Source organism: Armigeres subalbatus, chromosome 2 (assembly GCF_024139115.2).
Source record: "Armigeres subalbatus isolate Guangzhou_Male chromosome 2, GZ_Asu_2, whole genome shotgun sequence".
NCBI classification, from domain to species: domain Eukaryota; kingdom Metazoa; phylum Arthropoda; class Insecta; order Diptera; family Culicidae; genus Armigeres; species Armigeres subalbatus.
This window is the reverse complement of record NC_085140.1, coordinates 397,094,176-397,121,842: the sequence shown is the minus strand read 5'-3', so window position 1 is coordinate 397,121,842 and position 27,667 is coordinate 397,094,176. Positions and strand designations below refer to the sequence as shown.

At 39.4% G+C, this 27,667-nt stretch overlaps 1 protein-coding gene across 4 annotated transcripts in view; it reads right to left on the bottom strand.

Annotated features, from left to right (window-relative positions):
• Nucleotides 1–27,667, bottom strand: part of LOC134213250 (serine-rich adhesin for platelets) — a 427,675-nt gene that overhangs the window by 283,154 nt on the left and 116,854 nt on the right. Inside the window, exon 1 of one of the 4 annotated variants that reach the window (XM_062692075.1) lies at nucleotides 11,708–12,998. The exons of 2 other annotated variants lie outside the window; for them this stretch is intronic. The gene's annotated coding sequence lies outside the window, so the exon portion shown is untranslated. Of the gene's footprint in view, nucleotides 1–11,707; nucleotides 12,999–27,667 lie in introns of those variants that run through there. One more of the 4 variants, XM_062692078.1, reaches the window with a different exon arrangement.

Sequence of the window (27,667 nt, the reverse complement as noted above, 5' to 3'; positions counted from 1 at the left end):
AGGAAACCCTAACAGCAACCAAGCTACCACGCTAAACCCGATGCCGCCGGAACAACCCATTTTTGCAATTAACTCTTTCTTTCCATAAAATGCTGGTCCTGAGAAGAACCATTTTTTTTTTCCCAGTGCGTCTTTCCAATAACTAACTGCATCCAAATGCTTGAAGGCCCCTTGCGTTGATACTGTCCGACCACCACTTGATGATTTTTCGCTAAGCCTCCAAAATTTGAAATAAATTTCCAGCATTGCCACACTGCCACCCACTCCTTCGTGCTGCTGTGTCCACTCCGCTGCATCGAATGTCGAGCTGCTCGAATCAAAATGGCTCGCACGCGCCGAACAGCAGCTTTCTTGTATTTAATAAATTAGGCCCGTTAGCCCCTCCCCTTTGTGATCTGATATGGGTGTAAATATAATGTGCACTCATACCGATTAATGAAGGGGCGGGGCTAAAAGAATTACTTCATTAGATATAAGAAAGCTGCTTTTCGGCGCGCGCGAGCCATTTCGATCGGGATTCCGCAGACAACGGACCTTTCGGAGAATGAAAAATTCTAAGAATACCATGAAATTTTCTCGCAAGATTCTGAAATTGGTTAGGAAATGTTGTTTATCTAAGATGCGTATTGTTGCGAGGAATCACAACAGAAATTCGACTCAAGACGAAGTTTCTTCATATTACAAAACATTATCTTTTGACATATGTCTGTCCGAGCGACGTTCACCGATGGGTGGTTGCTGTAGATAGTTTTCACTGAGGTGGCGTCTTCATTGATTTTATACAAAAGCCACCATTTTATACAAAAGAAGGTTGAACCGACTATCCGAAAAAAACTTTCTTCAAAGTGCAAAACTCAATCGTAAATAGCGAATTTGATAACGCGTCGGAGGGAGATGATGCAGTAAATTTTAATGGATGGAACCACTAACAGCAACCAAGCTACCACGCCAAACCCGATGCCACCGATACAGTCCATTTTTGCAATCAACTCTTTCTTTTCATAAAATGTTGGTCCTGAGAAGAACCAATTTTTCTTTTCCCAATGCTCCTTTCCAACTAACTGACACCACAATTTGTAATAAATTTTCAGCATCGGCACTGGCGGTGCGGGGTCGCCACAGTTCTATTTTTATGATCAACCCTTTTTTCATATGATATGCTGGTTCGTTGAGGTTGAATGCAGCAATACATCGAGCACCACCACCAATGCGATGGATTTCCTTTGAAAATGTTATAAGCGTTATGTTATAATTCTGACCCCATTAAATGTGAGAACTATAAATCAGCCTCAAATTGTTTAAAAGCAGAGACCAACATTGCTAGGAGTTACTCAGCCATAGTTTACGCTATAACTGGAACCACAATGGTCAGTTAGCGTCCTAATTCAGCATGAGTGCTCATAAGGATTGCAGAGGCACTCATGCCGAATTTGAGTGGTAGCGTAAACCACGACTGAGTAAACTTAAAACAAAAATTGAAGTCCAAAAAACACAATTTCTCCGACTGGTTATGAATAAGTTTCTTGTCCTTGAGAGTTTTAAACATTAATTTAACATTCTGATGATAAATGCATACGCAGACAGTATGCGTTCCACTTGAACCAGCCAGAATACAATTTTTTGGGGGGCTGCTGGGAAACATTGAAAATCCAATTTTAAAAGTAAAATATTGCTCTTTGAAAATTGAATAAATTTCACGAAGGTTACATAAAAGTAACCTGCGCTGTTCATGCACTTTTTCTCCTGCCATATTTTCAATAACGAAATCCGTTTTCCCAGGACATGCTCTGCTTATCTCGTCACCTTTTTGAGCCACGGGCCAATTTTCAGAATTAACATCAGCTGGCGGGCCCGAAAATATTCGACAAATTTATTTTAATATATTTTTGCATAAAAAAATCGTAATTGGTCTTTTGTGTGAAAATTTAATGAGAAACATGGAATAATTGCCTACTCTTTAATAATCAACTCATATTGTTTTCGCAATCGGTGACTCTAATTCGCTAACAGGTTTTTACTGCTTCCATTCTTGAAAAGTATTGTTCTCATAAATATGTGCTTCCGAAGAGAGAAGATACCTTATGAGAGATGTTTTCTATCTCAAATTTAGATATGAGCTCGTCCTTGTTCCTTGTTCCTTGTTCAAGACATTGAGATGTTTGGTAATAACTACCAGAAAAGCTAAGTCACTAGTTCGATTTCGTTTCGAAGAGAATGAAATCTTGCAAGCCGGTGCAACGGCTTACTCAACGAACTTTGCAATAATACCGTGGGGCATCGAAATCCGTACACTTAAGCACCTTAGTATATGAAAAAGTCATTAGAAAATAGGAATCGAATGTAAATAAAACGTTTTTCATTGACATAGGAGCATGAAGGCTTCTACTTTTGAAGTGTTTCACATTTACTCATTAAAAACTACGAAAAACATAATAAAATAATGAATAAAATCAACTACTCTTGACTCGAAATCCGTCCACCGTGGACGGATTTCGAATCAAAGGATCAAAATCCGTACACCTATTTTTAAACTAAATATTTAAATTGAAACAGTCTGATTGACTAAATTACCACTGTGAATAGTTCGATACGCACCTTGAGAAGCGATCCCTTCGATTTATATTCCGCTTATCTTATGTAATGATTCGCAATTAGCAAATAAACACAGTTACTTTTGGTGCAATAATGCTCTACTCGAAAACAAAATGGCGGCAAAAACTTCTGGTTTGATGGGTGGCGATTTGTTTTTGATTTTTGTTGTTTTAATTTCAAAGCCTTCTTTCCATTTCTATGCCCTAAAAGCTTACTGCCAAGTACCTGAACAAGACAAGATAAATTATTTTTACATTAATTACCTTTAACCCCCTTTAATTGATTGATATCTCATGAGGTGGACGGATTTCGGTGCTGTACGGATTTCGGTCCCGCACGGTACACCAAATCTCCGTAATCTGATTCCATTTTCGTCAACATCATTTAGAATTGGTGGTGGTGGATCCCTTACGTGGATAAAGTATATTGGCTTAATGACGACCATCATAACTTCAGGATAATAGTTTGTTTTCGAACACAGATTTTCTTGATAAATATGTAATGCAAAGTGTGAGGAAATAAAACCATACCACTGTGATTGCTTTTCCTTCCTTTGAAGTGTCACAATGCCAGTGTTCTTTCCCGTTATTGCCAGTGTCGTCTCCAACAGATGTAAGGCTACTTAAATTTTCAAAGGAGAGTTCAAGTCCCTTCATATAGGTCTTAACAGCCTCCCTCAGGTCTTTTCCCGTAGATGATCATCAACTCCCGTTATGAAGACAGCTATTAGCACCATGTATCTAACACCAATATTGTTATAGATTACGAAAGAGCAGAATCTGAAGAAAACTGGTGGATGGCATGATACCACGTTTTGCATCAAACATCTCAAAGTAAATTTCATAGTAGTGTTCATTTTGCTTACAAACATCTGATTTGATTCTCATTGAAATCTTCATTCACATTGACATTTCTTAGTGGGGACCTTTCGCGTAAGTTTGGCAACAAAACAAGTCTATTCTGCGAGATAGGGATGACACCAACCTGGAAGCAGGTAGCTTTTTCACATAACGTAGTTTTCAAATTTTCTGTAAGAACTTTTACTCTTCTTTGCGTTCCGAAGCAAACTAATGCTACTCAAGAAGACTTTTACCTCAGGGACGATGCCGACAATACCCGATATGAATTCCTTAACAAGTTCTATGTCCTAGAATAGTTTCATTTGTTTCGCCAAAATCTCACTAACAGCAAAACTGGCCCGTATTGCATTTTCCTGCTTCGTGTTTGTCAGAGTTTAGAGAGTTTGTTGCTTCGATATTCCAATTATTTGAATCAATAATGAAAAATTAAATTAAGTGAGTTTGATTAACAGACTTTTTTTGAAACCAGTGAAATCCTGTAGTATTTAGTAATAAATTATAAAAAAGAAGCTTCTCGAGCCACATAGAGGGGCCCGTTATGAAGTATTTTCTGCCACGGCGCGGGCCACATAAAATGGAGCCGAGGGCCGCATCCGGCCCGCGGGCCGTACGTTGGGCAGCTCTGGGTTAGAGAGTCTAAAAAATATCTATTGTTGATTAGTTCAGGTGTTGGCAGAATTTATTTCAATTTACAATTTTTCACGTCATACAACGATCCTACAAAACTTTCTGCTGAATATAAACAACCCTTCACAAAAACAATCATCTTGATCCACAAGAAATTTACGAGTGCTCTCTCGATAGCTTTTTTTCCAGAAGTACTCAATGAATTTGTCTAGTAGATTGTTTCTGAAACTGAAGGAATTTCTTTGAAAATATGTTTATCTTCCTGTTTCTCAAATTCCAATATTAGATAATAATTCTAGAAAGTCCATAATAGTGTAGGAAGACAATGTTTAAATCATGTGATTTTTTTAACCTTATTTCCGTGTTGATTAATTGATGCGATTAATGTACATTAACCTTGAAGAGAAGTCCAAAATTACATCCGGCATTCTACAAATCCTTCTTGCTATATAGCTTACACTAATTCAGGATAACTTCGAGGATTCAAACTTGCAAGGATCGTCATATCAGGCTATACAAAATCTGTATTAACTTTCAGTCCAATTTACATTGTGGACGCTTGAGAGGGGGTCTTGATTATGTCTAGTTCCAGTTATTTTAACATTTCATTTTCCCTCCTACAAAGAATTATTTTGAAAAATCGTGTTCATGAGTACTAATAGTACATGCTTGAGTTAAAAACATGTCTCGATTCTATGACCGCTTTACAAAAAGAAAATGAAAAATTGGAAACATATTTCTGTAAGTAATGATACTTTCTGTATTTTGGAATCATCATATTTTCATGCATGGAATTTGTCTACACGCATAAAAAAAATGCAGTCGAAGCTACCATTCCGAAGGTTACTTTAAAAATATGCACCGACGATTTTCAGCAGATAACAAACCCGTTTGATTTTACCATGCGCACAGTAAAAATGAACTGTGGCCCATGCGGAATGTTGTCACATGAACTGAAACAGTTGAGAATTTCTCTGAAACTATGGTAAAATTTACAGAAATTTTATGAATGTTTTAAAAACAGAGCGCAGTCTACAAAATAGTATTTCTCATTGTTATTTTTTTTATTTTTTTTTTTTATTGTGCATATTACAAAGAAACGTGGCTCCGTAAAGTGTTATACACGCCTAAGCCTACCAAATAAACGAACTTGGAAAAAAATAGTATTTTTTACAACGATTTTTTTTTGCTGTGTAGGAATGGTCTGAAAGGTCAGAAAAACTCAGGCTATTTAAATCGTCATATTTCTTGTGCTTTTCTTTTTCTCTACTTGAAAATCTTCTTCTTCTTATTGGCAGTACATCCCCACACTGGGACAGAGCCGCCTCGCAGCTTAGTATTCATTAAGCACTTCCACAGTTATTAACTGCGAGGTTTCTAAGCCAAGTTACCATTTTGCATTCGGTTGGTACGGGTACAACGGTTGTAGTGCATGATTCCTATTAGATGGTTGTAGATGGTGACAGACATACAAAGCTGTGCGATGATGGTACAGAAACCACGAAGGTACCGCGTTGCTTCCGTGGTTCTAGCGTTGTAAATGGTGACAGACATACAATTTGAGGCGTACAACGCATTTACAACCAGTTAAGCACGCATCTTACTTACCCACAAACAGCAGATGCGTTATTTGGTCGAAAGATCATTCAAGATTGCCTTTGTATGGGTCCCATCCCATTGCCTAATTCATGGAAATGAGAAGGCGGACTCACTGGTAAAGGTGGGGGCACAGGGAGGGAAATTTTTTTGATAGACAAATTGTTAACAACGAGTTTTTCCCATTAGTCCGTCAGAGTACTCTTTATAATTGGTAAACGATTTGGTCACACATCACTTATTAATGTTATTTTCTCTTATTACTGTTATTTTAGATTTTTCCTATATATTTCTCAATCCTTTTGAACGAACGAAAAAGGTACTACCCCAGATAGGTGGATTAATGGATTCCTATTAATATGGGTACATGTTATGAAATAAAAAAGCAGATACACTACGAAAGAAAACCAGGGGTAATTTGTTTTTGACTCTTTTATCAATATTTTTTCTGATTTATTAAAATCAACTAAATTCGTTTTATTTGGAATGCCAACATAACTAAAGATTTACTCGTATTAGACCACACCTAAATTCTATTTAAAAAAAATCTTATTAGAATTAGCATATTGCCTGTAAACACCATAGGAATGGAAGAAGATTGCTTCGAAGAATATAAGGCCATCTTAGAATGTTAGTCAAGTTGAAAAAAAAAAACGTTGTGGATATAGAAGAAGACAATATGTGCAATTTTTGGCAATTTGTGTAATTGATTGTTGGAGAAAACCAATAAAATAAAACCTCGCTCATTATAAAATGATTAGTTCTTGCAGGTTAGAATTCTAAATGAGCGAAAAAGCTCGTTCGGCATCTAATCAGAATATATCACCCTTTCATCACCATCACATTGGCAACCGTTAACCTTTAACCGTAACGCTGGGTAGACACCTTTACGTGGTGTGTTACGGGGTAAGATCTACCACGGTCACATTGCCAGCTACAGGCAAATCCTGACCCAACGAATACCTTCCCAATATCCAACTCCGTGGTACTTATGAGGATGTCGCTGAGGGAAGAGCCTCTCTTTAAGTATCACATCAACATTTCCTTTCCCTCCCCTAGTTGTGGTACAGATGGGCGTAGTACGGAGTAATAATCCTCACGCTTTTGTAATTTTTGTCTTAGATTGAAATCAAGGACTACACACCGTGAGTTTTACTCCACTTTCATTTTTTCATTAATTTGGAATTTGAATAATTTCTTATTTTCGTATATTTATTTCCTCAATTTTCCATATTTATGTGTTCCATATTTAATTAATTTCATAATGTCATATTTTTATACTCCCATATTTTCAAATTTTGCTATTTTTTTATCTCCATATTTTTATTTTTTATTTTTATGCTTTCATAATTTCATTATGTTGTATTTTTATGCTGCCATACACTGCTGATGAGGAACTATATTTTTGACTTATATATTTTCATATTTCTATTTATATATTTTTCAAATATGCATTCATACTACCACGTTCTCATTTTATCTTTTATTCATATTTTCCTATGTTCAAATTTTTATATTTCCATTTTATCTTAATTTCATATTTTCGTTCCTTCGTGCGTTCATATTTTTATATGTTTATGTTTTCATTTATTAATATTTTCATATATCTTTATTTTCATATATTTTTATTTTCATATATTATTTTTTCATATACATTTATATCTTCATACTTTCGTTTTCTCATATTTTCATTTTTATAGCATGTGAGTATAATAGTGCGAAAGTGTGAAGTTATTTTCATATTTCACACTCTCTTATTCTTATGCTTTCACGTGTTATATTCTCATAATTTTGCTTGTTTCAATGTTTACCTCTTATATTTCATATTTCAGTTATATAACATATTTCCATATATTCATGATTTATATTTTCATATAGGGGGAATGACGACTTTGGCGGGTTTTGTTCTATTGTTGGCAGGGGTTTTTTTATGACTGACTAGGCTCAAATTTGGCCTAAACATTCTTTGCATATCAAAGAATATTGTGGCCAAATTTCATAAAATATGGTCGACAGAGGCCCCCCTGCCAATAGTGGAGCGGGACCTGCCGGGGCCGTCTTCCACCCTATCCACATTGTTATATTTTGATATTTTTATTTACTATCATATTCATTATTATTTATATTTTCAAATGTTCATATTTATTTTTTAATATTTTCATATTCTCATATTTTCATATATACATATTTTATATTTTATATTTTAATCCCTTCATAGGGTAAATCACTACTTGGGCCTATGGACCCCATTCCCGGCTCACTGCACAAAAAACTAATTATTTATACTGTTTGGTAGCCGTAGGTTTATGATTGATATTTTTTTAAATGTCTCCTATTTGTCGCGCACAATACTCAATATTTTTCAACCATTTATTTCACTCCTAATCGATCCAATTATAGAAATTAAAAATGTAGATTTCAGATAGTTGCTCTTCGTTGCAACACCACTGAGCCGGAGTGATTCTTTCCTCTTTTACAAAACGGTATCATCAAATAAACACCTACCTGAAAATCTTCACAGTGCTCGATACAACCATTGCTTCAGGCTGTTTATCACCACACAAAATGCTAATATCGCGCACTTAAATCTTTTCTAATTGTTCGTATCACTAGATTTTATATAAACATATTAGAATACATTTAAAAATGTATCCTCAAACCTAACAAAAATCACCTCGGCCCAAGAACTTCTAGCTGTACAGTGCTGCCAAAAGGCCATGAGTCTTATTTTAGTATGAAGATAATCCTTCGTCGTTAATAGGAAAACTGTCTAAAACGTTGACGCTTTTATGTTATTTATAATTATCTAAATTTCAAAGACTAAAAGCAATATTTGTTCAAGTATTTGGAAGGAATTTGGATGAGTGCATATATCTTCTCAACCAATTAAAAATTATTATGAATAATACCATCTGGCATCACGGTATCGTGGAACGTGCATATTTTTGTTTACGTCTCATTTTCTATAGTCCCGAGAGAGAGATTGAGAGTAAGATGTTGAGAGATTGAGTAAAATATTGCATATGCCGAAGAGATTTGGGGTATGCCAGATAAGCAATCGCCTATGACTGAAATGAGTGCTGCACCATGTTAATTTAAATCAAATAAAAGCTTTTTCGAGCGGTTTTTAGCAAGAATAACTATTTTTTAAGCAGAGGTGAACCCCATCGCAATATTACATGGCCCTCAAAATTCAGGAAAAGTAGCTCCTAGTCATAAATATCAATTAAATAATGCAGTCGTGCGCATGTTAGGCCGGGAATGGGGTAAGAAACCCTATTGTCATATTTTCTAATATCTATTTTTCCACATTTTCATTAAAATATTTATTAAAAATTTACTAAAAAAATACGGGAAGATTGAGAGGGCATCATTTGCCTAAGACGTTATTATCTGACAAAATTTTAATACGTTCGATGATCAAACTTTAGAAAAACGGGAGGAGCTGACAAGATACAAAGGAAATGTAACATTTTCAATACAATAGAAGAAACATATTTATTTTAATATTTTTTACCATTTGTATTTTTATAATTTTTGACACACTGTGATCAAAATAATCCCGATCTAAATATTTGTATTTCCTTTTCAGCTGAAACAAGTGTTGCAGGTGAAGTTTGTTTCACACCAAGGATCAATTTGCTCTCCTTTGATTTTCATAAATTTTAACGTTTTTTATACACTTATTTTTAATATTCCCATACATTTTCTCAAATTACCATGGAGCTCCTTATATTTTAAATAATCTCGCATAAACATTTATAAACAATCATCTTGTCATAAACGATTAACCTAACCAAATGACAATAATCTTCACTTTCAGAAACATTGGGTGCTGATGTAGATTCTGAAGACGCATCACACTACATCACACTCTAATATTACAACAATTTATTATTTCAGAAATATGCTGCAGAATGCAAAATCAATGGAATTGTTTTGCCAAAATCTATTCATTCATATTACATTCAAGAACAAAACATCACATTTCACAATATCAATACCAATAAAAATATAATATTCGCCAAGAAAAGCACCCCTTAATAACCCATCCAAATTCCAACTCCAGATACCTATGAAGGTCGCGCGAGTTCTCCGCATCTTCTTAAGTAGGTATCTAATCAACACTTCCCACCCAAATCCCCACTGATCGTAAGGACCTGGCCAGGTGTTGAACAAAGGGATCGTTGAATGAAAAACATGCCAAGCCCCAGGCTGTTTTTCTGGCGCATCTAACGTCCCTATCGACAGCCAACCCAGGATAGTGTGCGGTCAGATATGCTATGCTATGCTATGCTATCACATTGGCAACCGTTAACCAAGTCTAACCTCTGCCATAGAACCTAAAAACTCCCAGATTCCAATAAAATTCCGCATGAACTCGTGGCGAGTGCAGAGGTTTTATCGGCTTGCAGTGGGCGAGTGATTGCATCAAAAATTCCTTTACATCCCCGATAGACCGTGAGAACGTGGTCAGCACCGTTATCGACCATTTAAAAGTACTAGAGCTCTCGGACTGTGCACATTGAGGTTTGAGAGCAAATCCTATGCTTCCATCCATTGGTTTCCTGTGCAATTATAATTATTCTGGTCGATCGCGGAGTAGCAACTACTATATGCACGATCATCATGCTCATGCTCATTATAAAATTTATCGAGAAAAGTTTCCTAGAGAGGTCAAAATAGCATAAATATGAAGCAGCTAATGGTTTTCATCTGTCATATAGACTTCCAAAACATTTGGATAAATTCTTTTTCTTCTTTTTTAGACATCCAAATTCTTGAAATAATTCATTATAAGCAACAGACGATGAAAATCATTAGTTGTTTTTAGTATTATTTCTGAGTATAGAATTCATTGAAAAATACGTGACACCCTATTACAACTGCTATCGACTACGTGGTTTTGCCTATTCAGATCTCTATTTGATCGGGATCATAAAATGAGTTAGTTTTCAACACCTAATATTCTAACTATAACTTTTATGGTAATTTTCAATACAAAATAACAGCATCGTCAAATGCAAATTTTTACAATAAATTAGTTAGGGATAAATGCCCGTAAAATGTGAGCGCGTTTTTGAAACGCATTTTGCTTATAAAAAAATGTATTTTGGCCATAACTTCAGAACCTATAGTCCGATATGGCCCATTTCTAATAGGAAACAATGAAACATGATTCCCCCTCCTATACAACTTGTTGTGAGTAAATTAGTTAACACTAAGAGTCCTAACAATTTTTTAAATGTATTTTACGAATAAAAATTGCCTCCTATAAAAAGTTGGTTTATTGTAAACAATAGTATATCGACCAAAAATTCCGAGTCCAGAGTCCGATCAACCCAATTTTTAATCGGAAACAATGCAAAACAATGTCGAACGCAATTTGTTGCAAGAAAACCTATTAATGGAAACAGATCGAAAAATTGGCGAGACATTTCACGTCTTTTTTACGTAAAAAATGTATTTTGACCATAGATGATCATATCAGCCTAGTCAATAGAAAGCAATGAACTGGAATCCCTACCAAATGCAATTTTTTGCGAGCAACTATATGACTATAACTTCTTAGCCCATAGTCTGATCCGCCCGATCTCGAATAGGAAACAATGGGACAGGGTTTTGCGTCAGTTGCAACCTGTTGCGAGCGAATTGGTTGAGGGTAAGTGCCAAAAAAATTAGCTATATTTTTTGTGAAATTTTTCGCACATACACACACACAACACAGACTTCGGGGTGTGGGTCCCCGAGCCTTCTATCAAGAATTCGGTTTTTAAGTGATCATTACGTACACAAGAAAGTCAAAAATGCACAGGAAAAAGAAATTTATGCCTGCATGAGGCAAAATTGTCGTTAAGAGTATTTTTAGAAGCAAAATCAAGTTTTAAAGTCAATGTTTGTGTTGCGCTTTCATATAGAAAGTCACGAATGGCTGTACAAAAATATGAAAACCATCCCAAAAATGCTTTGTATAACCCAAATAGCACTGCTAAAATGAATCAGAATCAAAATTCACATAATTCAATATTTACCTTGCGAATAGATGGCTGGCGTTCTCCAAGATCCTCTTGTATTTGCGTCAGTAGCTAATCACCGGTAATAATCGGATTTGTCACACGCCTTTCTTATACCTTTTGATTTTCTGTCAAGTTCACTATCACAAAAGCCTAAAATCGTTTCCAAATGACTCTGCTTTTCCGCACACTTTTTATGCCAAAATGCTAATTTTGTCGGCCAAAATACAATCTTTGATTTCCGAAACAAAGTAAAACAACCCACGAACTTTGATCTTCACGCGACCGGCAGTTTGAGTTTCGTTAACCCCTGGACGACTTTTTTTCTGGTTATGTTCCAACCGGCTGCACACCGTGTGAGATCTTTACACAGTCCGCGCTGCTGTCACCGATACCCAACACTGCTTTCTTCTGCGCCTTCCTTCCTGTCAAACGATTCAGGGCGGATGGCAAACCTACAGCTCTGCAGGGCAAAGACCGAGCTCGCAGCTGCAATGATGATGGTACATATACCTAATAACGAACCGAACAAGAGCAACAGAACAAAATAAACGTGTTCACAAGATCAAGATCGACTGCCGGGAATTCGCCACACGGCTACTGTTTCAGTCTGTTTATTTACAGTTTGCAAAGTTGCCTGCGAGAGGTGAGATGGATGATAGACAGAACTTCCGTAGGGCAGGGTAAAATGCTGCTTCAAGCTCTTAAGCTGACTTCTTCAAACGTGTTCGCAAACAGCTGTGCGGTGGATATGGAATCGAACGAAAATTCTTGTCGGATGAACTCATCACACGCTTATACAGCAACGCTAGTCTTCTATCCGATTCAAACAGCTGCACAACAACGTTCAACGTTCTTTGCGCCAGATGCAAATTTTTCGCTCACTTCAATCTTTCACCTTTTGGGACTGGAGGTCGCGCCGTACACTCTTGTGCACTTTCCCGCTGTTGAATTGATCGCTTGGGCTTTCTTCGATGCCACCGGATTTGGGGTCAAAGAAACAGACCGGAACCAAATTGAGACCACAGGCAGAGAAATGTGCCTTAGCTACTCAATGCTACAATCGAACTATGATTCGTCTTGTTGAAAGTTGTACTCGAGGCATACGAAACTCGACGTGCGAATTTGGAGATGCGATTTACACTGGAGAGGATTCACAACACCGGTGATTACGTGTTCTTTCCACAAGAGTGCGACGCGCGCGCAATTTTTTCTCTGTGCCGTTCTTGTTGACTTTTGCTCAACCATCCACTAGAAAAAAAGATCCGTGGTCCGTTTAGGCTGCCCGCCAACGCGAAACTGACTCGCGAAGAAAACATTAAACTTACAAGCCGCGCATGCCCCGAATGCCGCTCGATCGAGCTTGCCGACCCAACACACCAAGCAGCAACCAACCATGCTGATCGCGAGGAGTAATCGAGTGGGTTGCTGTTGCTCCGCTCTCAGACGTGCCGCGTACGTCGTTGTGGTATGTGATATGATGAGACAATAATGGAATGGAGCAAAGTGAAGCAAGTAAGAATAATTATATATAATTGAGTTTTCAAAAAAGATGTCAAGAGCAAGATTTATTTTTTCTCCAGTAATGACACTCTTTCTTACTGTTTGTGGAAAAATGGATCGATTTGATTGTCTTTTATTGTTAAAATTTATTTATTTTTATTTGTAGGAAAAGTGAATTTTTGACGATATTGTATGTATATTTATATGTATATGGAAATGTTTAATTCCTACATGATTATTTCATAGCTTGTAATTGCTGCAAGCCTATTACTAGTTTATTAAAGATATAATTAAGCCGCTATTTAGACTATTTCCCATAATGTCAACGTGTCAGTAAATTGAGGATCTAAAAGATCTAAACCGTTGCATTCGTTCATTTCCTTATGTCAGGAATCCGTCCATTTGAAACTCTTGTCAAAACCCTTTCGATAATACCTATAGCGCAGGTGGCATGGGGTTCCATTTTTTATGAGCGTAATGCAACGTACGAGAGTATCCGTGATTTGTCGAGTTTATGCTGCCGAGGAATCACCCTTTGAAAAAACTCAAAGTTAGTATCGCATACCCCTAGTACAAACTTCTCAGACTTAATCTCAAGCTTAGAGTGAAGCGAAAAAGAATAAACAACTACGCGTGGTGCGCAAAATTGCAACTTGCACATAGTCAGTTGCCACAGCTCGCAGCAGATCGACCGAGCCAAGCTTTGGTCGAGAGACCTGCATTTTATCACGGGTTCGTCGCTTGCTTCGCGTTCAGGTCTCTCACAAGTAGGTACGACCTGGTACTCACGCGTGTTTTGCGCGGAGCTGCACTTCGAGTGGGCTTGAAGCGCAAAAAGCGTGGCAAGGGTTGTAGTCGCTATTCAAGAAAAGGTGCAGTCAGCCATTCGGCCCTCGCTCGGCAGCGAGAGAAGCCATTTAGCCGGTTTTTATTGGCATGACCAAAAATGTACTTCTTCGGTAGTCACCCACGGAGAGACGGTAACGACACGACACACGAGTCTGAAAGCAAGCAAACAGGCAAAACAAGCTGCATGAGGCGACCTGAGTGGTTCGGAAAATGAGTAAATGAAAATGTGTATGGTCAAAGTCAAAACGTACGTCAAATATCAAAACCCTAAATTATTGGCTCAGCAACAGCGGGTCCGACATTTTCTTTGCATTTAGAATGTTTGGAAAGTCAAAAAATGATCTACATAGATATGGATACCTTAATCAACAATTTAAAGCGAAGTTTTTGATAAATAGTTCATTGAGAATGTGAGTTGTTATTATTTTTATAATAAAAGTAATTAATAAGTTATTAAGTTATTATTATTATATTATAAGTTAAAAACTAAGTGATTACGCAGTGACGTCTCCCTAACCTTTTAAGGAAGTGGTGTGCGAAAATGCATAGAAAGGCTATATTTGAAACAACTCTGATAATTTTATTTTCCATTTGGGCTATCAAAATATCAGAATATTCATTTTATTGTGCCAGTTCACAGGTAAAAAGTGAGGTTACGCGACGCCACTGTTATTACGACAATCTAAAATATTACGATACCCAAATGTCCCCATTGGTGTTTTTAGGCAAAAATGCGCCTCCCAGGGGACACAATTGGCAAGGATATTTAAGGTCACTCCTGACAGAATCCAAGTTTCAAAGTGCTTGCGTTTTCGGGGGCACACCACTCAATACGGAGGCGGCGGCCAACTGTCATTTTTGTTGATTCAGCTTTGATGCGTCGCAGCACGCATGAAAAAATAAAAATGACAGTTGTGCGTTGCTTCCGTATCGAGTGGTGTGCCCCCGACAACGCGAGCACTTTGAAACTGGGATTCTGTCAGGAGTGACCTTAAAACTGTTCAGCAGCACAAGCATAAAAGCATATGGAGACGCATGGTACATTTGTGCGATGATTCATGACTAAAGGGTCCCCCAGACCGAAGCGATTACATCGCCGCGGCGGCGACAACTAGTCGCCGCAATTCTATCGTTCGGTCGCTGCCGCCAATGTTCTATTTACTCTTCCATACCAACGGCGACAGAATCGCTTTCGCCAAGCAATAGAATCGCGTCGCGACTGTCGCATCACGTGTGTTTGGGGGAACCTTAATACTTTCTATCACATCCGTTTTATGAAATAAATGAACAAGTGTGCAAGCATTGTATAAAGGGAATCTTAAGCCTGCATGTTGGGAAGTACACGTTCTTAATATGTCGTTAATGGAGATGTCGATGTCGTTAATATTTCAAATACTGCGATCGAGAAATCACTAGAATCATTTTTATTTTTTTTCAAATAGCAGGTTCCCGGGCGTCTTCTAAGCGATTTTCACAATTCTTTCGCGGTCGTCTTATCCACTTCATCTTGTTTCCTGTAGTTTTTTGAGTATGTTATGTTTCAAGAGACCCTCATTTTTGCATTTTTTCGCAGGATCAGCTGGAGTACGGATGCTTATAATTTAGAATGTAGAAAATTTTTATTTACCAAATTCACACGGCAAATGCTGGGTAAAGCGTACCATTGGTACTTCGCGTACCTGAAGGAATAAAATTGACCCCATATTGTGGTCCTTAGCCTCTTACCCAGCAACTCCTATCCCTATACCTCCCCGTGGTGCTGGCCGGGATACGAGCAACCTTAGGGAAGATCGGGTAACCAACCCCGGTGGGAACTATGGTCGTATGCTGACAGGGAAGGGGGGTTTGCTTCTCTCCGGAGATGCAAATCTTACTGAGCGTCTGTTCTCCATGTCAATATCGGCTCACAACAGCGTCTGTTCTCCATGTTAGGGGCGGCTGATCATCGTCCGAGTGCCAGCGAGGGACTCTAAGTGAAACTGTGCACCATGGTCCACCGGGAATAAAATGGAATGGTCCTCCGGAAATTTAGTGGGTTTGGTGTCAGGCCCTGCAAGCCAGCCTTTAAAAAAAACATAAGCAACGAACAATCAACAAGAGAGTACGGACCGGAACCATCGGCGAAGACCACTGCGACAAAAAAGAACTAACGATTGGAAACTCGGTTCGTGGAACTGCAAATCTCTCAACTTCATCGAGAGCACACGCATACTCGCCGATCGGACCGTGGATTCAGCATCGTAGCGCTGCAGGAGGTTTGTTGGAAGGAATCAATGGTGTGAACGTTTAAAGGTAATCATACCATCTACCACAGCTGCGACAACACACACGAGCTGGGAACAGCTTTCATAGTTATGGGCGATATGCAAAGGCGCGTGATCGGGTGGTGGCCGATCAATGAAAGAATGTGCAGGTTGAGGATCAAAAGCCGGTTCTTCAACTTCAGCATAATCAACGTCCATAGCCCATACTCCGGAAGCACGACTAATTGATTTCGCCGCCTCCAAGAATATGGCCATTCGCAGCACCTACTTCCAACACAGCCTCCCGTATCGGTACACCTGGAGATCACCACTGCAGACAGAATCACACATCGACCACGTTCTGATTGATGGACGGCACTCCGACATTATGCAAGACAAAGAGAACTTCTACAGTCAACTCAATGCCGTCGTAGATAGAATTCCGAAGGGTGATATCAAGATCTGTTTGCGCGACTTCAATGCGAAGATCGGATCCGACAACTCGAACCATGAGCACATTATGGGACGCCATGGTCTCGGAGAAATGAGCGAAAACGGAGAGCTGTTCGCAGAATTTTGTGGTAATAACGACATGGTGATCGGGGGATCGCTCTTCCCTCATCGACCGGTTCACAAGGTCACGTGGGTCTCCCGTGATGGCTTTACAGAAAATAAAATTGATCTGCATCAGCCGAAAATGGAAACGGAGCCTTCTTGATGTACGGAATAAACGTAGTGCCGATATCGCGTCTGATCATCACCTCCTCATCGGCGAAATACGCCTGCGCATTGCGCGGATTCGTCGGCAGGAGGAAAGAGTTGGACGACGATTCAACACACGCCGACTGGATCATGCCACGGTGAAACGGTCCTTCGTTGAAGAACTGAAGACGCGTGCTGCAGATATTCCGGAAGGTGGCAGCGTGGAAGACCAATGACCAACTGACCAGCTGAAACGCTGGTTCGAGCACTTCGAACAACTTTTTCAAGTGCCAGCCAGGCCATCACCACCTCGGCATGATCTGCCTAGGATCCGACGTATAACACGCGTCAATACCGAAGCTCCATCACTGCTAGAGATTCAAACAGTCATCCAAAGCATGAAATCGAATAAAGCCCCAGGGGTCGATCGCATATCAACCGAGATGCTCAAAGCTGACCCCATGACATCCGCTCAACTACTGCATCGTTTATTTCGTAATATCTGGGACACCGCAACTTTCCCGGTCGACTGGATGCAAGGTATCTTAGTGAAGGTGCCCAAAAAAGGTGACCTGACTGTATGCGATAACTGGCGAGGCATTATGTTGCTGTGTACCGTTCTCAAAGTTCTGTGCAAAATTACCCTAGCCCGGATTCACTGCCCTTCTACGCATAGTTGTCCCATGTTAGTTTTTGTGCATTTTGACTTTTCACCATAGAGCAGTCTATTTTGATGTATACTTTTAGAAAACTCTAACAGATTTCGAACTTTGTTCGGAAAATCATTGAAAACAACATCAAGTCTATTTGTCCCATTGCTTAATTTCTACGCATAATTGTCTCGCGGTGATTAAATTCATCATTATGGCGGATTCTGTTATTGTATGGAGCAACTCACATTGAAATAGCATTTTCTGTTTAGATCTTGCAATCTTAGCCTGTTGCACTGGTTTAATGGGGACAATTTGTACAATACTCATTCTAAGCGACATAATCACTTCAACCACGTGGCAGGTTCACTTCCATAGATAAAGCATGTGGAGACGTATGTCAATCGCAGTAGTCATTCACGAAATCATGCTTTGAACGGGGCTGATATGCGTAGAAACCATAAAACAAGTGCTCTATTTCTCGGCATAACTGTCCCGCCAAACTATTTTCATGATCGTTGTCGCAAATTCTATTTGTGAGTGAAAAATAAGAATGATTTCAATGAAATTAAGTCTTCTGAATGGTTCTGTGATGTAATAATCTTATATTGCATTATGGTTATGCGCCAGCAATGAAAATGAGTGTTTAATTTCAAATGCCATTTTCTCATTTGTCGTTTTTTGAATTTGGTACAAGCATGCGTCCCAGTCCCTTTACTTGGTATTCATTGACTACGAAAAAGCTTTCGACCGTCTCAATCACGAGAATATGTGGGGCGCCCTGAGACGCAAGGGAGTTCCTGAGAAAATCATCGGCTTAATCGAGGCACAGTACGAGGCCTTTTCGTGTAGAGTGCTGCACAATGGGGTCCTGTCCGACCCTATCCGGGTCGTAGCTGGTGTGAGGCAAGAATGTATTCTATCACCGTTACTGTTCCTCATCGTAATCGATGAGTTTCTGGTAGATGCGATTGACCGTGAACCAAACCGCGGGCTGATATGGCAGCCTATAACCATGGAGCACCTAAACGACTTCGAATTGGCTGACGACGTTGCACTCCTCGCGCAACGGCGCTCTGATATGCAGAGTAAGCTCAACGACCTTGCCGAGCGCTCCTCTTCGGCAGGTTTAGTCATCAGCGTCAACAAAACCAAATCGTTGGATGTAAACACGGTGACTCCTTCCAGTTTCACAGTAGCCGGGCAACCAGTGGAGAATTTTGAAAGCTTCCAATTTCTTGGTAGCCAAATGGCGTCAGACGGCGGTACCAAGATCGACATAGGCGCACGGATCAAGAAAGCAAGGGCTGCCTTTGCGAGTTTAAGAAATATCTGGAAAACATGCAGATAAGTGAACGCACCAAAATACGAATTTTCAACTCTAACGTGAAAACTGTGCTGTTATACGCTAGCGAAACATGGTGTGTATCAGTGGAGAACACTCAACGGCTGCAGGTGTTCATTAACAGATGCCTGCGGTATATAATTCGGGCCTGGTGGCCTCACAACTGGATCTCAAACAACGAGCTCCATCGTCGTTGTCACCAGAGGCCGATAGCAACAGAAATTCGGGATCGGAAGTGAAGCTGGGTCGGCCACACTCTACGTAGGGGCGGAAACGAAATCTGTAAACAAGCATTAGAATGGAACCCAGCGGGACATCGCAGCAGAGGCAGACCCAGAGGCTCATGGCGGCGAAGCCTCAATAGAGAAATAAAAGAAGTCGACCGAAATCTAACCTGGCAACAGGTTAAAGCGATAGCCGGGCAACGCTCAGGATGGAGATCTTTCAAGTCGGCCCTTTGCACCACCGGAGGTGTACAGGATCCATAAATAAAATAAAAAACTCCGACATTATCGACGTCAGGACATATCGTGGCGCTAACATCGACTCTGACCACTATCTGGTGATGGTTAAACTGCGCTCAAAACTATCCGTCATCAACAATGTTCGATACCGATGACCGCCGCGGTACGACCTAAAGCGACTGAAGCAACCTGATGTCGCCACTGCATACGCGCAGCATCTCGAGGCAGCGTTGCTGGAAGAGGGTGAGCTCGATGGGGCCCCTCTTGAGGACTGCTGGAATACAGTCAAAGCAGCCATTAACGACGCAGCGGAGAACAACGTCGGGTATATGGGTCGAAGTCGACGGAACGATTGGTTCGACGAAGAGTGCAGACAGATTCTGGAGGAGAAGGACGCAGCGCGGGCGGTCGCGCTGCAGCAAGGTACCCGGCAGAACGTGGAACGTTATAGACGGAAGCGGAGACAGCAGAGTCGCCTTTTTCAGGAGAAGTTACGCCGTCTGGAAGAAGCGGAGTGCGAGGAGATGGAACAGCTGTGCCGTTCTCAAGATACACGCAAGTTCTATCAGAAGCTCGACGCATCCCGCAAAGGCTTCGTGCCGCGAGCCGAAATGTGCCGGGATAAGGATGGGAGCACCTTGACGGACGAACGTGTGGTGATCGAAAGGTGGAAGCAGCACTAAGAGGAACATTTGGATGGCGCTGAGAGTACAGGCAGTGAGAGTCAAGGCAACGGAGGAGATGACTACGTCAGTTCAGCGGACGATAGAAGCCAACCAGCCCCCACCTTGAGGGAAGTTAAGGATGCCATCCAACAGCTAAAGACCAATAAAGCAGCTGGTAAGGATGGTACCGGAGCTGAGCTCATCAAGATGGGCCCGGAAAAGCTAGCCACTTGCCTGCACAAATTGATAGTCAGAATCTGGGAAACTGAACAGCTACCGGAGGAGTGGAAGGAAGGGGTTATATGCCCCATTTACAAGAAAGGCGACAAGCTGGAGTGTGAGAACTTTCGAGCGATCACCATCCTTAATGCCGCCTACAAAGTGATATCCCAGATCATCTTCCGTCGTCTGTCACCATTAGTGAATGAGTTCGTGGGAAGTTATCAAGCCGGCTTCGTTGACGGCCGCTCGACAACGGACCAAATCTTTACTGTACGGCAAATCCTTCAAAAATGCCGTGAATACCAGGTCCCAACGCTCCATCTGTTCGTTGATTTCAAGGCGGCATACGACAGTATAGACCGCGTAGAGCTATGGAAAAATATGGACGAGAACCGCTTCCCTAGGAAGCCTACCAGATTGATCAAAGCAACGGTGGATGGTGTGCAAAACTGTGTGAAGATTTCGGGCGAACACTCCAGTCCGTTCGAATCGCGCCGGGGACTAAGACAAGGTGATGGACTTTCGTGCCTGTTGTTCAATATTGCGCTAGAAGGTGTCATGCGGAGAGCCGGGTGTAACAGCCGGGGTACGATTTTCAACAGATACAGTCAATTTACTTGTTTCGCGGATGACATGGACATTGTCGGTCGAACATTTGCAAAAATGGCAGAACTGTACACCCGCCTGAAACGTGAAGCAACAAAGGTTGGACTGGTGGTGAATGCGTCAAATACAAAGTACATGCTTGTGAGTGGAACCGAGCGCGACAGAGCCCGCCTGGGAAGCTGTGTTACGATAGACAATGATACCTTCAAGGTGGTCGAGGAATTCGTCTACCTCGGATCCTTGCTAATGGCTTATAACAATGTTAGTCGTGAAAAACGAAGGCATCATCTGTGGAAGTCGGGCCTACTGTGGGCTCAAAAACTGCGGTCAAAAAAGATTCGCCACCGAACCAAATGTGTCATGTACAAGACGCTTATAAGACCGGTAGTCCTGTACGGACATGAAACATGGACAATGCTCCGAGGAGGACTTGTAAGCACTCGGAGTATTCCAGAGACGGGTGCTTAGGACCATCTTCGGCGGTTTGCAAAAAGACGGTGTGTGGCGGCGAAGAATGAACCACGAGCTCGCCCAACTCTACGGCGAACCCAGTATCCAGAAGGTAGCTACGGAAGGGTACGATGGGCAGGACATGTTGCAAGAATGCCGGACAGCAACCCTGCAAAGATGGTGTTCGCTTCCGATCCAGCAGGTACGAGACGGCGTGGAGCGCAATGAGCGAGATGGGCAGGCCAGGTGCAAAACGACTTGGCGAGCGTGGGGCGTATTCGAGGATGGAGAGATGCGGCCTTGAACCGTGTATTGTGGCGTCAAATTGTTGATTCAGTGTTATTTGTTTAGATGTAGACTAAATAAATGAATAGGCAAGAGACAGCACATTCACACCATATTGCGTCAGAAAAGGAAACTAACGCCTGAAAACGATAGCCAAGGGGTGCAAAATAATTGCAAAAATTACACTTTTTTTTAATTTAAAAAAAAATTGATTTACATCTTTCAAAATTTTATTTTTAAACTCAGATATCAAAATGGGGTCATGTGATGATGATGTGATGAACACCACTCGGAATGTCTCTTCACTACATTGCTTGCCTTTTGTGACACCGCGGCGCTACTGCGTTGTCTCTTCAAATCAGCCAGAGTGGACTACATTGGTAATAGAGTATATTTGGTTAAAGTGACCAGACGTCCCGGATTATGCAGGGCAGACCCGGATTCAGCCTACGTATTGCCAGGCGTCCCGGAAAATGTCCCGCATTCCATGATGAATCCGTAAAGTCTTGAGAATCCATGGAATCCGTAAGAAATAGAATGTAACAGATAATTAGAAGAAAGAGGGAACTTGGGCAGTCAAGAGGGTCTACTGATCTTGGGAGAATGAAGGTTTGAATAATTTCAAGAATCTGGAAAATTTAGACAAGTATCAACGATTCTAGGGTTTCTGAAGGAATAATAACAGTTGATTTGTCATATTCTGGATAACACAGAAATCTTAGAAATATGAACCTTTTGAAAAATTTGGAGAATCTAGAGAATGTGGGAATTAAGGAATCAAAAATTCCTGAAGATATTTTGAAAAGTTTAGCATCCTTCTCTATCGGGGGAATTGACACCTCTCCAAGAACTTGATTTGATAAAATAAAAAAATAAAGAAATAAAGGTAAGGTACACTGGGGGAAGTGGAAAAAGGGGGTAAGTGTAAAAATCGACTCGAAAAATTGGAATTGTACATACTTTTCAGTGTTTACCACATCATAACATTATGTTAGAATATACTTTGATGCTCACACTAATACTATGTTAAAGTTGGTATAATACATACACTAAGCGTTGACCGTTTGAACTGTAATTTTAGGTTTCGCGAAAAGTTGATTTTTGCATTCATAAAATCCTATCCTATTTGCACCAATTGTTCTTTTTTCAAGTTTATTTATATCACAGGTGACCATTATAATACAATTAAACTAATTCCATTCAATTGGTAGTGGTTTGTACCAAGAAAGCAAATAATTCAAAGATTTTACACTTACCCCAGGTATCAAACACTATAAGGGAAGTGGATAATATTCTAGTTATGTAATTTTTTTCTTCCCTCCAGGGTTTATTTCGATAGCTGTGAATCATAATATGTTCCTTCTTTGTTATCATTGTAATTCCAGTGGTGATTGGGCTCATATAAATGAGAAAATACCTGATTAATCCACTCTTCCAAGCTTCCAATCGTGATCCTTTATTCGTCGCCTAGGTCTTTGCCGATTATATCGAGTCGCATTATCTCTTATATTGTTCGTAATGATTGGTTTTCCAGGCGGCTTATTGGGCCTGCGCAAACCTCCTGTCTCGCCGGAGGGCCGTCGTGTCAGGGCTGTTTAGCGTCCCACCTAACACCAGGACCAGATTAATCCACTCATCGGTATTGTTTTACATGTTTTACACATGTATACACAAAACACAAAAAAATGTATAAGAAAGTTAAAAATAGCACTGATAGGTAAATATATTGTATAATTCACATTCATTTATATTCATAACGTGTTTCGCCGTTAAATGTATTTTTTGCGAACAAATTGGTTAAGGACAAGTGCTTAAGAATAGCTGATAATTTAGTACGGGCTTTGCGCACACACATACATACAAATACGTTTACTGACATCATCTCAATTCGTTAAACTATGTTGATTAGTTTATAACACTGTAAGTCCCATTTTTCCTTTAAAAAGATCATCTTTGGGGCGAACATATAGATTTTACGAACACTTAGTGATCGAGAAGGCAAAACCAGCCCTCCCCTAGCTATTACGAGAATTTCTTGAGGATTCTATTCCGTTAAGGTAATGAAATTATTCCACAAAAGATACTCAGAGCAATTATCGTATTGATTTTAGTTATATGTAACTACTCATCACTATTGAAGGTCAAGGCAACATGGGTTTTCCACTTACCCCATCCCACTAGGGTAAGTGGAAAAACAACTCCTAATTTTAAAATCTATTTCCATAAATTTCAAGCGACCAAAATGGTATGAATTACCGCCAGAGCGTTAATGAATAAAGCTTCTAATGAATGATTAAATTGGTAATGATTATCTATGATTAACGATTATGATTGATGATTTATTTATTTTTGACAATGATTACAGATTATGATTAAAGAATATTTTTTTTTTACGATGATTAACGATTATGAATAATGAACAAAACGTTTGAAGTATGATTAACGATTACCGATCGTGATTAACTGTTGACAGAATAGTGATAGTGATAGTGATAGTGAAATTAATGATTAACGATCGATATGATTAATGAATAGTGATAATGAATAATCAAATTGAATGATTTGCATAGTGATCAATAGTCAAGAAACTTTTTTTTTTCAAATTGTGTTATTGAAAGGTATAACATTATATAATTATGATTAAAGATTAATGAATAAAAGCAATGAATGCAATGATTAAAATTGATGATTAATGAATAAACTCAAAACAATTATGAATATGATTATAATCACTATAGTGATCAATGATTGAATGTAAATTTATATGATTGACGATTAGTGACTAATGATTAAATCATATTTTTTGGATGATTATGATTAATGAATAATGATTAAATAACCCATTATTCATTAATCATGATTAAATCTATGATTAATCATTAATGCTCTGATTACCGCACAGTTAGTACAAAATTGACTGTTTTTGATAGCCCATTTTGATTGAACGCATTTAGATCATTTAAACTGGTTTTACACTAATTCAAACATGCACTATCCCCCCAGTGTACCTTATATAAGAAGAAAGAAGATTTGGCAAGAGCGGATAGTTCCTCAAATAGTTTCAAACGTTACGTGGAAAAACATTTGCCTTTTAAATAGTAAACAATATTTTTTCATGTTTTATTCTAGAATAGTTATACATGATTTAATGAAAAGAACACCTGGTGATTTTTTTCCGATTTTTTGTATAACTTCAAGAAATTCCCAACTTTTTCCCGAATTTCCCGCATGGACTTTCAATTCCCACATATTTCCCGCATTTCCCGATTTCCCGACTCACTGGCCACCCTGTAAAAATAAATTTTAAGATGGAAAAAATAAAAAATAAACTCCTCGGATTTATTTTTAAAGTTTTTAAAATCCTCAAAATAATCCATTTTTTTTATCTTGCCCCCTCAGAATATATTTTTTTTGGCAAAAAAAATCAAGGGGGGAGACATGATTGGTTTTTTAAATATTTGTATCGGCCTTTAAAACTTTCTACAAAAAAATCATATAAAGAGCAATAAAAAATTAAGAAATATCCATGGAAAATATAAAAACGATAAAACTGAGCATAAAGATTACTCCTTTTTTAAAAGCGTTCATTGTTCATGGAAGTTGTATTCAATTTTATAGAAAAAAATTCTTATTTTGTTATTGCTCTTTTTCTCTACATATAAAAATGAGATTCCATTTCCTTTGGCCTTGTAACTCACGAACGGGATGAACGAATTGCAAGATTTTCTCACCAATCGATTCGTCATGGGCTCTGCTGGTAAAGGTCTAGGATAGGATGCGTCAAGTAGTCATTAAAAACCGTACCGATTTTCTGTCACAATCGTACCAGTTGCTGATTGGTTTGAAATGGCAATCGATTACTTTGATTGGCGGCGGCGCATTTTTCTTAGGGCAGCATGTTGTTAGTTTGGCCGTGTTGCTGGTTTGTAAAGTTGATATTAAGGAATAGGGGAGGGGTTGAAAATGCCCAATTTTTGCGTTACGTAATTAATGGATAAAGGTTCCCCCAAACACACGCGATGCGACAGTCGCGACACGATTCTATCGCTTGGCGACAGCCATTCTGTCGCCGTTGGTATGGAAGTGTAAATAGAACATTGCCTGCAGCGACCCAACGATAAAACCTCGGCGGCTAATTGTAGCCGTCGCGGCGATGAAATCGCTTAGGTCTGGGGGGGCCTTAATGGATGGAACGAAAAGAAAAACATCAAGTTTTGATACATGAAATTTGGAAGTTTTTGTACCAAATTAGTTTGGCTGCACTGGCGACCACCTCGTCAGAGCAACCGACTAAAAAACAACAAGACAGTCTCAATTAAATTGTCACATCCTATCCTAGGTAAAGGTGAACAAATGTAAAAACAAAATAAGTTTTCATGAATTCTGAAAAAAAAACAATCTCGAACTAAAATCGATCTAGAGTGCGACGCTGCAATCAATTGACAGATAGGTCGACAAAAAAACAAACCGAGAAAGATCGGGCCGGTTCGTCTACTTATTTATATTTTGTTTTTTTTTTTGTGAAAAATTGTGTTTATTGCTCACATTAATTTAATTATAAAATTTTGAATTTTTCCAATAAAAATTTTAGAATTCTTTATGGAAAATTCCTATATTATAATTACAATTTTTACTTTTGAAAGTGCTAAAATATATTCGTGTAAAATTTTAAATTGCTTACGAAAATTTTGCATATTTTCAGGATTCAGAATAAGGTAGAGGGGCTAGATTTACTAGCACGAGCACGTAAGCCAATCAAAGCGGGCCTTTTGTGCTCCATAGACCTCCTAAAAATCATCATAATCCTGACGAACAAATATTGACTCGATTTGTTGAATCAAAATGTAAGTTTAACAATCCATTAGCATGCAAAGTGATTGCGAATAGAAGAGCATACACTTACCAGAGTAGTGCCGAAGTACACACATCAGTGGATCAAACACGCATGAAGCGGAATAACTGCACATTTTGTACATCAAAGTGAATTAATTTCAAAAGATCATTTATTTTCTGAATTTATGGAGCAGATTTTGTTTTTATTTCAACAAATCAAGGTTTCAAAGACTTTCCTGTGTATTGGAAAGCCGTAATCTTACCGAACGTATAGAATAATGAATACAATTCACCTTCGAGAAGGGATAAAGATTCGTAGTCCAATCCGAATATGAAGAGACGCTTTCCTTCCCATGGTTTCGCCGCCTTAAACAGACGCCAACGGCTTACTCCTAGGGCGGGATTGAGACCATCCAAACGAGAAATCACTTGATGAGCCGATGTTCGTTCGTTTGTCAGCCATGGCACTGATAATAGGATCCGGGTTAGAGGAGGGGCTGCCACCCAATCTAAAACGTCGAGGCTACCTCGGCTCCATGAATCTGTCACACTTTTGATTTGTTTTTCTAGCCATTTACGACCTGCTATGTCGGCACAGTCAAACCATATCCTGCCTGAGTTTACACCACGTCCATTAAATCTGGGCACAGTTGGCTTCGCGAGCATCTTATCATGTCTAGGATACAGGTTTCGAAGAAGTTCTTCCAAATCGTCCATGGTTAACTCACGAACACGATTTACCAGCATAATTTTAGTTTTCGGTTGATCATCGCCTTTAGTCCTTTTGCTGTCAGCATTATTATTTCCATCGGGAATATTCTCATCACGCTTACGTTTTGAAGAGCGAGACGCAGTATCATCGAGTTCATCGTATATCCGAACTTTCGAAGACTCGGCAGCTTTGAGGTTGGATAACCCTGATCCATGTGCTTCTTCTAGCACTGGGAGAGCTGCAGAATCACTCCAGACCACCTGTGCCAGGTACAATGGTGGAGCCGCAATCCATGTTGTTACCGAATGCGTCAACAATGAGACACCCATGCATATAACCCTTAACTAATAAAGAAAACCCAAAAATTGTGAGACTACGCATGAAGTACCCAAAAAGGCGGAATACACGGGTAAATTGCCGACTACCTGTGTATTCCGTCTTCATCGTGT